Source organism: Tupaia chinensis, unplaced genomic scaffold (genome assembly GCF_000334495.1).
Source record: "Tupaia chinensis unplaced genomic scaffold, TupChi_1.0 Scaffold000519_1, whole genome shotgun sequence".
NCBI lineage: Eukaryota > Metazoa > Chordata > Mammalia > Scandentia > Tupaiidae > Tupaia > Tupaia belangeri.
In genome coordinates this window covers 2,177,770-2,190,637 of record NW_006160032.1, presented here as the reverse complement: position 1 = coordinate 2,190,637, position 12,868 = coordinate 2,177,770, and positions in this window count along the sequence as shown.

Genomic DNA, 12,868 nt, shown 5'->3' with positions numbered 1-12,868 from the left:
AATATATGAACTCCTAAATGAACCAATGAACTAAGCATGTGAGAATGATTGTCACAAGGTGTCAAAACTCTGAAAATTAGGGCATAATGTAGGCTGTCATCCACACCTACAATGGCTAGTAGAAAACTGATTAGGATAACACTGTAAACACTTTTTAAAAAATTATACTGGAGATCAGTAGTTGGCATGACTATGTCGCTGGACTCCCATGGAGTCGATTGCAATTTGAGTCCCGGACCCGGTGGCTTAAACACATGCTGGGTGTGTGTGCATGGTGCCCAAGATCCTGAGAGGAGAATGGAGGAGAAGGGATTGCGGTGCCATCCCTCCTGGGGGGTGATTTCTTGCTGTCTCTCTGTCTCTCTGGCAAGCACATGCACCCTATAGCAAAATCCTCTTCAAAAAAAAAAAAAGAAAAAAGAAAAAAGAAAAGAAAATACACTGATTTTGGGAACATAATCCAAAAAAGAGATCTGAGCTTGTTCCATCTTCATAAATAGGTTGATTGCCTTCTAAAAAAAAGAAAACCAGCTTTTTCTTTTTCTTTTTTTTTTTTTACAATAAATAAGAGTCAGTGTCTCATAACATGATATTAAAAATGTCCAGGATACAATCCAAAATTACTTGGCATATGAGGAACCAGAGAAGTCTTTTCTTAACTCTTAAGAAAAGGAAATCACAATCAAGATGACAGCATTGTTCTATTTATCAGAGAAAGATATTAAAGAAGTACTATAATCATGTTCTAAAGGCAAGTGGTCACACTGAGCTCATGTGTGCACATACCCAAAATCCCAAGAGGAGAAGGAAGGAGAAGGGATTGCAGCATGACCATCCCCTCTGGGGTGATTTTACAATTTCTGTCTCTTTGTCTCTCCAGTGATTGCACATGTCCTAAAGCAAAAACCTCTCTCTAAAAAGAAAGAAAGAAAGAAATCAATCAATCAATCAATCAAAGTGAAAGTTATTCTCTGATGAAACTAATTACAGAGACTTTATTACCAATAAAAATACTTTAATATAATAATAACGGAAAAGTGACATATTAATAAATAATAAGAATCTAGTTAAAAATATAGACTATTTTTTTTTCTTTAAAACATGCATGATAGGCCAGTAGGTGGCATGATGGTTAAAGTACTGAATTACTACATGGCCAGTTGTGGTTCAAGTCAGTTGTGGCTTGAAAATCACCCTGGGTATAGGTGTGTACATGCCCAAAATCCTGAGAGGAGAATAGAGAAGGAACTGCAGTGTGGCCATTCCTCCTGGAGGGTGATTTCTCACTTTCCTTTTCACTGTTTCTGTCTCTCTCTGGTGAGTGCACACACCCTATGGCATAAAGCTAAAAATAAAAATAATAAAATGCCTGATAATTGAAAGTAAAAAATATAACATTTAATGAGATGCTTAATGTATCTACTTGTATGAAAATTACAATAGGCAGGGAGAGTAAAACAACATGTTTTATATATGTTTTATATTTGCTATTAACATTCATATTTGCTATATACGCTCTATATGATCCTGAAAAAACACAGAAATCTCTGTGGCTTCCTTTTTGCTATTCTTCCATGATGTGGCTCCAAATTCAGACTCAGTTATGCAAAGTACATAGATGAGCAGGTAAATTAAAGCCCAGGCTCTCCAGGCTATATTTTATATTTGCTATAAACATTTATATTTATATATATTTTATATTTGCTATATATGCTACATGTGGCATATATAGCAAATATATGCTACAGCAGATATTCCTCTTATTTATTAAAGTAGCAAATACTAAGTCTAAGTAAAATGTAAAAAAAAATTAAATTTATGGTCATAATCCCTTTAGGAAGAATTTAAAAAGTACTAAACAAAATTATATCTTCAAAGACCATCTATGAATGGGGGGACCTCCAGATGGTATAATGGCTATGTTGCTGGACTTCCACGTAGTTGATCATGATTCGAGTCCTGGACCCAGTGGCTTAAACTCATGCCAGGTACATGTGCATGCATGCCCAACATCCCAAGAGGAGAATTGAGGAGAAGGGACTGTGGCGTAGCCATCTCCCCAGGGGATGATTTCTCTCTTTCTGTCTGTCTCTCTCTGTCTTTCTGGCAAGTTTATACACCCTGTAGCAAAAACTTCTCAAAAAAAAAAAAAAAAGAAAACTATGTATAAATGGATTATTAAGATGAAATACCAAAAAATTATTTTACTAATCCAAAAGAAAGCCAAAAGAAGAAAACAGAAACATAATAATAGAAAATAAGTGGAAACATGAGCAAACAAATAGTACAATAGTAAACCTAAATACAAACATGTTAATAAACATATTGAATGTAAGTTATTTAAACTTAATTAAAAGACAGATATGGGCCAGAAGGCAGTGAACAGCAAACTGAGATGAACTTTGAAGCTGATTCCCATGGGAAAGTCCAGGTTTGTTCATGAAAACCTGAGTATGCAGCTGTGCATGGAGCCATAATCTGAGGCAGGCTTGAAGCTGGGTTAAGGATCAAAGCATGAAAACTCTGTTGAGGGTGCTGTCTCTGTCTCTATCTCTCTCTTCCTATTTCTCTCTTGCTCATGGAAAAATAAATAAATGAACTGAAAATGAAATAGATGGAACTTATCAGAATGTATTTAAAAATATGTCAATATACAGCAACCCTACTTTACATATAGTTAGAAGTAAATTAATGGCGAGGCTGGCAGGTGGTGTGGTGTTTAAGGTGCTGAACTCCCGCATACTTTGAGTTTTGGACCTGGTGGCTTGCATTCTTACTTTCCCTCTCTGTTTCTCTCTCAGTCTCTTTGATCAAATTAAAAAATAAATAAATAAAATTAAGTAAACAATTATTTTAAAAATTGAAGTAAACTAATGGCAAAAAAGATGTATTATGCAACCAATAAACAAGATAGCTGAAGTAATTTTGTATTAATATCAACAAAGTGAATTTAAAAACAAGGAGGATTATAAGGAATAAAAACAGTCATTACATAAAAATAAAATGATCCACCAAGAAAACATAATAATCCTAAATGTTTCTGCTCCTAAGAACATAGTTTCAAAATGTATGAAGCAAAAACTTATAGAAGGGAGAAATAGAAAAGTTTATCACTATAACTTGAGACTTTAATGTTCCTCTCTCAGAAATTAATAGAACAACTAGAAAGAAAAGCAGTAAGACATAAAAGAATTGAACAACACCATCAACCAGATATATCTAACATTTATAGAACAGAGAACAACAGCAGGGTATTCATTCTTTACAGGTGTACACAAAACATTCATAAAGACAGACTGTATTATTCATTGTAATTTAAAAACATCTGAAATCAAGCAAAGTATGTTTTTTAATTACAGTGGAATTAAACCTTTCAAGAACATTTTCATTGTGAGGGCTCTAAATGTATTTGCTGACCTGGAATGCTGGTGAGCATGTTGCTGGCTTTTCCTTACTCTACATCTTAGCCCAAATATCATCTCTTAAAAGAGGGCCTTTTGGTGCCAGCAAGTGGCATAGTGATTAAGGTGTTGGACTCTCACAGGGTGATTATGGTTGGTTCCTGGACATGGCAGACTGAAAAATCACTCTGGCCACGTGTACATACAGGCCCAATATCTCAAGAAGAGAACTGAGAAGGAACTAAGGCATGGTCATCCCCCAGGGATTGCTTTCTCACATTCCTCTCTCTGTTTCTGTCTACTTCTAACAAGTCCACCAGCTCAGTGGCAAAAATCTAAAAGGGAAGAGGTCCTCTAAAATCACCCTTCCCTAGTCCACTATCTCATGAGACCTTATTTATTTGCTTCAAAGTAGAATTTCAAAAGTACAATTAACTATTCATCTATTGTTATGTGTATTTTCTTTATTTCACTTGCATGTAAGACCAGGGACTTCTGCTTTTTAATAAGAGTGCAAATAGAATAGGCTCCTGGTCCTCTCTTAAAAGTCAACCTTGAAGAATTTACAGAAGAGAGAAATAAAACTTTAGAAATTAACAACTAAAACAATAAAAAGTTAGTTAAAATAACAAAATAAGACATTGAAGAAATCCCAGGACACAAAATAAATAAATAAATAAATAAATAAATAAATAAATAAAGATTATCATAAAAGAGTAGATAGAAAGAAAGAAACATTGAAAGAAGATATAGAAAAATAGATGGAATGTATTAAAATAATCACAATAAATTTTTTTTGAGAGGTTTTTGCTATAGGGCGCGTGCGCTCACCAGACAGACAGAGACATAGAGACAGAAAGCGAGAAATCACCCCCCAGAGGGGATGGTCACGCCGCAATCCCTTCTCCTCCATTCTCCTCTTGGGATCTTGGGCACGCACGCACACACGCCCGGCGTGAGTTTTAAGCCACTGGGTCCAGGACGCAAACCGCAGTCGACTACATGGGAGTCCAGCGACATAGCCATTACGCTAACTGTTGGTTCCCTCACTATAAATTTTGAAGATAGCAGTTGAATAAAAAATTATAGATAAGATGCATCACCCAAGAAAGAGAGCTGATGAATAAAGAAGATAATTGGAAGATCAAATTAATAACAAAAATAAAATAAAATAAAAAAACAGAAACAGAAATAGAAAATAACAAAGAGAGAGAAAAAAAATGTTAAGTAGATATCTTAGAAGTAGAAATGCTGTATAAGAGTTCAAGTAAAGGAAAGAAAGGCAGAGGAGGAAGAGTTAATAAAAGAGGAAAGCAGAGCATAGGAGAAGAGAAAGCGATGAAGAGGGAGACATACCTGAAAAAATCATTTCTAGTTGTTATGAACAGAGTGTTTGTAGTCCCATCAAATTCCTATGATGAAGTCTTTTTTGTATTTGGAGATGGGCCTCTATGAAAGTAACTGAAGTTAAATAGAGACATGGGTCATCAGGTGGTGTGATGCTTCCCAAAATCCTGACAGGAGAATGGAGGAGAAGGAATTTGAGGCATAGTCATCCCTCCTGGGGAGTGATTTCTCACTTTCCCTTTCTGTCTCTTTCTAGTGTGCACACCCACCCTAAGGCAAAAACTTAAGATAAATAAATACATAAATAAATGAGATCATAAAAAATGTTGTTATGTGACAAAGTGATTCATGTACTGAAATATCACATTGAACCTCATGAATATATACAATTATCATGTCAATAAAAATTTGAGTAAAATATTGTTTTAGCTCACATAGAAATATAATGTTAATTCAACCAAATATTTTCTATATTTACTCACCAAAGGTCCAGTGAGACTAAGAAATTTTATAAAATACAGTAGTAATTCGCTTAAAGTAATAGGATTCTGTCACTTTCTAGAAAAACTACTTAGTTACCACTTTATCCCAAGGCTCCTCATACTAGAACACTTACAAGCCATTCTTTTTTTTTTTTTTTTTTTTTTTGTGTGTGTGTCAGACACAAAATGTATGCACATACATGAGAAAGGGAAAGATGGAGAGAATACCCTCCACAAAGTCTCATCACACTTGGATCTCTGTTACCCAGCCTTCCAGATCCTGAGGATCCTGGGTGCCAGCAAAGAAGCTAGATGCACCTACAGATTGACCTGGGAATCCTAACCCATGGTTAGCCATATGGCTTCCAGCACTGTAGTCAGATAGGCCAACCCGACTGTGCCACCCAGTCTAGGAAGGGATATGTTTTACACAAGAAGATGTGTAATCATGTAGCACTAACATACTGCCTAAAGTCAAAAGCTACCTTAAGTCGGGAACCAGCAGTTAGCGTAATGGCTATGTCACTGGACTCCCACATAGTCGACTGCGGTTTGCATCCTGGACCCCGTGGCTTAAAACTCATGCAGGGCGCATGTGCGTGCGTGCCCTAGATCCCGAGAGGAGAATGGAGGAGAAGGGATTGCGGCGTGACCATCCCCTCTGGGGGGTGATTTCTCGCTTTCTGTCTCTATGTCTCTCTCTCTCTCTGTCTGGCGAACGCACGCGCCCTATAGCGAAAACCTCTCCAAAAAAAAAAAAAAGCTACCTTATGTTAGTCAAAAACTAACATAAGCCCTTATCCGCTTATTAAAACACATATAATGCTCATGCTGGAAATATGGATGTGAATAAGACAGATAACTGCCTTCGTCTGATGGTAACCATAGTAACAAAGTTATTATTTAATCTCCATCTATTGATCAGAAAAAATACTTGAGCAAATCAAGCCAAAACAGATCAATAATTTTCAACATATAGTTGTCTTACTCTTAGCAAATTATAACAATTTTGATTATTTAAAAATTGAAATCCCTTCCTACTGATAGACACTACCAAAAAAGTGGAATCATTTATATATAAATTAATTATATTTTATTGAGAATTAACCCTCTACTCATAAGTTATATACTATAGATTTACATATCTCTATATAATATAAATATAACCTCTGCCTTTAAGGATCTCATAATATAGATAATGGGTCATTTATGAAATACAAGTCCAAAAATAAGTATTATTGATTGTGCATTTAATTGGCAAACAGAATAGGTATATTTTCTTTTATTTTTTTTAGGATAGGTATACTTTCAATAAGTATATTTTAAAACTTGCATCTACTCAATACAGATACTTTTCAGAGTTAGGTACTTTTCAAAGCTCAGTTGAAAGAAGCTACTTTCTTAGAGATTGTCTGAAGGCTATTTGTCCATCATTTCTCTGGGTTAAAAAAGAATTCCTTGTAATTAAAAAAATAACCTATGCCTTGATCAAATCATATTAATGTCCCACATAGCACTCATCTTCTGACATGAGTGTCTGGTTTGCTGCTGCCAGCATTACTAAGAAATAATAAATAATGCAGTTAACAAAATTTACTGTGTTTAAGGATGCTTTCTAGGGTGTAGCTTTTCATTTAGTTTTCTTTTATCTACAAATAAAAAAGATAAATTTCTTTCTTTTTTTTTAGAGAAAGGTATTTTTGCTATAGGGTACATGTGCTTGCCGGAGAGACAGAAAGTGAGAAATCATCCTCCCCAGGAGGGATGGACACACCACAATCCCTTCTCCTCCATTTTCCTCTTGGGATCTTGGCACACAAGTGTATGCACCCAGTGTGAGTTTTAATTGCCAGGTCCAGGACTTGAACAGCAGCTGACTACATGGGAGTCCAGCGACACAACCATTATTCCATCTACTAGTCTCAAGAAATTTCTTTTTATTTTTAGTGCTAGGAAGTATTTTGATTTCATTGATAAAGAAGATGTGTGCATGTGTGTGTGTGTGTGTGTGTGTGTGTGTGTGTGTGTGTTAGGAAATGTTCATTTTAATGGTGTGAATTTAATAACTGGTTATATAGTATTTCCTTTTCACACTATCAGACAATTGATAACCAAATTTGTGATCCTTTTTCAGATGGAATAACAGTTTCTTTTTTAAGTGCAATTTGTATACCAAACTCACGTGTCTCTGCCTTATTTTACTCTTTTTTCTTTGTTGTTCTTACTTATTTTAAACTTTTTCACCTATTATGTAGTATTAACCCTTATAAATACCAGTTTGGATCTAATTAAAAAACAACATACAATTAAAATATAATATCAAAGTACAAAATTTAAATACTAATAAACACTAATTACAAATTCTGAATAAATCTTGGATTGGTCAAATATTTAGATGTAACAGTGAAATTATAAAAATAAGAAATATCTGTGATATTTACATCATTTTAAAGTACAGGCATTCCTTTTATTATGGCTGAAAACCCAAACAATTAAAAACCAATTAAGACATTTAGTTACAGAATAATAAAGAAAATCTTATGTAGGAGAAAAATCACCACCAAATGAAACTCAAAATAGAAGAATGATTTTGTTAATAAAAATAAGCCTTGAAATCAATAGGTTAAAAATGAACAGATCAACAGAAAAATGGGTGATAGATATGAACAAACAGTACACAAAAGATGAAATACTAATGAGTTTAAGCATAAGAAAAGGTGTTCAACTTTATCCCTGGAAAAGATGAACATTTAGTAAAACAATGAGACTTTATTTTACTCATCCAATTGGCAGTTATTAACATGCTGTTGATATGCAGTGTTGACAATAGATATGAAGGCATTCCTTATTTCTAATGGGAGTATTAGGTGATCTCATCTCTCAGAAAAGAGGTCTGATGTTAACGATCAACATGAAAGATGCATAAAATATTGGATCTAACATGTCCAATTTATGAATTTATTCTACAGATATTCTCACACATGTGATAGTGGTGAAGAGGCAAATATAAAGATTGAAATACTGCTGTGGAGATGGGTTACACAGATTGTGTTCTATATATTGAGTGTGAAATTGTGCCACTGTTAAAAAGAAGGAATTGGGCTGGCTCTGTGGTCTATTGGTTAAGGAATATAGGATCCACATGGCTGACCACACAGTTACAATTCTGGACCTGGTTTTATAACAGACACATATACGTGTGTATATACATATGTACACACAAATAAATGTTTAGATACATTTACTTGTATAGATGGCATATAACTTATGTATTTGTAATGAAATAATGTCAAATATATAAATTGTCAAATACACACACACACACACACACACACACACACACACACACTCACACATACTTGTTTTTTTTGGGGGGGAGAAGTTTTTGCTATAGGGCATGTGCACTTGCCAGACAGACAGAGAGAGACAGAGAGACAGAAAGTGAGAAATTACCCTCCAAGGTGGATGGCCACGCCGCAATCCATTCTCCTCCATTCTCCTCTTGGGATCTTGGGCACACACGCATACACGCCCGACATGAGTTTAAGCCACCGGGTCCGGGATGCGAACCACGGTCGACTACGTGGGAGTCTAACGACATAGCTATTACACTAACTGCTGGTCCCCATACTTTTTTTTAATAGGTCCTCTCATGGTTCCAATATATAAGTTGAGTTGGAAACTACCAGTTTAGAATAATCAGAAAATCCTTTATGGAGACAATAGAACTCATGCTGAACTTGAAAGCTAGGTCAGCTCTAGAAAGATGACTATCAGCTGACTAAAGTTTTCATTGGATTTAGCCATCATGAGGCATCAGCTAAATGAAATAAAAAGACAGCCAGAAAAAGGAGAGATAAATAGGAGAGCTACTATAGCCCATAATTTTCTGAGTAAAAACATTTGTAATATTTATTACAATTATTACTGTAGGCGTATGTGACACTTCAGGTGGCATGATAGTTAAGATAAATATCTCATTACTTATTTAAAAATATAGGTGATAAATTTCAATACATGCATGTACACACTTTTAAGTGCTATTGACTATATGCTACCATCGACATGCTTTTTGCAAAATACTGAAGACGCTCTGGCCACTGTCAAACTAACAAAATCTCACTGATTTTCTTTTTTTTCAGACTGGAAAGATGACACTTTGCCAGGCAGTGCCTACATTTTTCAGCACGCAGTAAAACCAAAGGTGATGGAAGGGAACGACATTGACTCTTAAGGCTGCAGGTGTACACCAAGTGTTTGACACGTTGCATCACTGAATATTTTTACTGAATTCTAATACTGTTCCTTTAGGAAAATTTTGTAAGTCAGTCAAATTCAACCCTGTGGATAGATGTTAAAAGTAAAATTTTTTTCTACTATCCTTAGGTACATGTATGAAACATTTTCAATTCGTATATTTAAAAGGCTTCTGAAGTATGCCTGTGGCTATGCCCTAGAACACCCAGACAAAATTTTAGGCTAGAAATTCTATGAATCTGTTTACCGTAATTCCCTACTGTGGGCAAGAAGTGGTATTTCAATCATGCCACTGTATAACTAATTTATGCCTCAATGACAAATTTACTGTCTGAAAAAGGTAAGTTACTTAACTTTATTATATATTCTTGGGAGAAGGTAATTTCCAAAATGCTCACAGTAGAACTTGGAGATATTTTTGTCACATTTTGTCTTTCAAAAGATTCACCCATGACACTTGCAGGCAAATGGTTATCATATTGGAGCAAGAAGAACAATGAGCTTCCAAAGTAATACTTTGTCAGGCTGGAAGGGACTCATCTTGTGAGTAAAGAAATGGCTACAAATGTCAAAGCAGTGTCTTAGTGCCTTGAAGTGCAGAGGACACAAGTGGACAGACATACCATTTAAGGACATTCTGCTACTTTGTACTTACTATCATATAGCATTGGTACCAACTGCAGAAAGACAGTCCTAGGGGCTTTTGTGGAGACAGAAATTTAGTGATACCAGGTAAGTTTTCTTTTCAATAAAGAAATGAAGACAGACTTTTTAGGGATCAAGGGCTTGTCCCAGTTCAGACTTTTCACTGAGGTTCACAGATGGGTGGCCATAAATATTAGTTGAATAAATTATTAAATGAACTCATCTTTCCACTAATGAATGCATTCTGTTCTAGTGAGATCCAGACGATATCAGACTAACTCAGTGGGTTGATTTCTCTGTGGGACCTTCTAGAAAGATTAGGGTTAGAACCAGAAAAGAGCAAAACCTTCCACCAATTAAAAGTGCTGTTTGTCAAATATTGTCCTATTTTTTCTTTTTTAAGTTTATTGCTTCTGAGAGAGAGAGGGAGAGAGAGAGACTATCAACAGGGTACCCATGTCATGATTCACCCCAGTCTCAGAAGCCAGTACCATGGATTCATGAGCATATGCCGGGCACACACAGGGAGACCTTGAAATGCAAACCTGAGAACTTCTCATGTGGCTTCAACATTGCAGAATGCTGTGTTACTACTGCATCTCTGCAGCTTGGCCAACATTTCTTCTCTTCTAAAGTAGCTAAGGGGAGTATTACTTAGCAATGCTATAACCCTCTTGATTATAACAAGATTATATCTTCCTTTTTGCCAGAAGGTATGTGCACTCACCGGATGGAGACAGAGGGGAAAGTGAGAAAGGATCACAGGGAATGGTAACACTGTAATCCCTTCTCCATTTCTCCCTCCTTTTAGGATTTTGGGTTTGCATGCACACACACCCAGCATGTTTCTCAAGCCACTAGGTCTGGGACTTGAATTGCCTGGTCAACCATGTGAGATATGGCTTACCTCAGCCACCAGGTCATGTGCTGGTCTAATTTTTAATTTTTTAAAATTATCGCATTAACTATTTCAAATTCTTGTAGTTTATTTTATTTCAAAAGTTTACTTTTCTATTAACCTCCACCATTTAAACAAAATGCATTCTAATCAAAAATTTGTTCTGATTGTCAGAACAAATTTATCATGTGTTCATATACACACACATGCACATGCATCAAACACACACACTTTTAACAGTTGAGCCAAACTCTTTCAACTAAACTAGCAGATAACAGAGGTGTCAGTAGTTTTGCATGATAGCCATGTGAAAATATTGCAATTTGAATTATCTTAGTTTAAGATAAATTTGTCATAAGAATTTACTTTTCACAAAGGTATTTTCTACTCTGAATTTCCTGATTGGTTGATTCTATTCACCTGGAGAAAAAAAGTTACATAAAAACCCCCCAATAGTTACTATTTCAAAGCCAAGAAATACATTTATTAATATTTGAGGACAGATATTACTTTCTTTCTTGTGGTCATTGTAGTATCAATCCATTCAGTCATACCACTTTCAAAAATAATTTCTTCAAATCCTAAGTTGATACTGATTTATGTAGTTCTGTGATATATTTACTCTCATTGCTCCAATTACATACAATACAACTGTTACATCTTTTTATTGAATAAAGTAATTAATAAGTTTTCTGTATTTGATACCTTCTTGGAGAGTTCATTCAGGAATGGGCGAGCATGAAAACAATTACCACTAGATGTCACCATAAACAGACCATTTTCTCTGGTAGGGATTTATTTTTGTTTGCATTTCCAGATTTCCTGGACTGTTTGGGGGAAATTCTTTCTGGCAGTATTGATTCCTTCTAATCCCTTGTTTGTTTAGTCAAAGGTTGCTAACTGCTACATTTACATCCTTTTTTTGTGTCCCTTTGCAAATCTGCAGAGCAGTTTTCTTTAAAGAAAAATCGCAGAACAGGGATTTCAAAATTGTCACCATTTTTATTAATTAGGTGATGGTGTCATGCCGAGTCAGTGGGTTTATTATTTCCTAAGAAAGATCTTGTAGTAAGTTTGTGTCTCATTAGAGACCTGAAGGACAAGACAGATAAACGCACATATGCTACTGCATTAATTAGAGAGTCAGATTTTTCACAGGATAGATAATTTGATTGTCACAATGGAAACAACAATTAAGTGAGTCTTTTAGAAGCATCCAAGGGAGTTGAGTTAAAGTGAAAGCCCACTATTGTTGGCTTGAGTTAAATTTAGAGTGGACACTAGAATTATAGGATCATCAAGGTAGAAAGATTTAGAAGGTTTTTTAGTTTGTTTAGGTTTCTTGACCAGTCTTCCCTTCAAAAAAGAAATTTCTTCTTTGAAATCCCTGAGCAGTGGTCTTTAAGAGTGTGTAATTTGTGGCACAGTGAAAGTTTCAGCAATTATATTGCAATTATAGCTCTTTTTGTACAAATTTGCTTAATGCATTTTGAGCAAAAAAGAGATAGGTAACCAAACTATCCAGCAGATTCTATGTCACATGTCTTTTTTTTTTTTAATCATGTCGCCTTAAATCAATCTACACATACCAAGGTTTAATTAGGAATATCAGCAATCAACTGCTAAAATGTCCTTAATAATAGACTGGTGGAGTCAGAATAGCAGGAGAGACTGAGGAGTCATACTTTCTTGTTAGCTGACATTTAAAAATTCACATTTTAAAAATGACATTTAGCAGACAAGATGATGATGCAAATGAAATCTATATTTAGGGAGGGGTGAAAAACAGCATCTGATTTGTGGTGATAATATATTCTGTTCTACCTGTGGAAATTCTG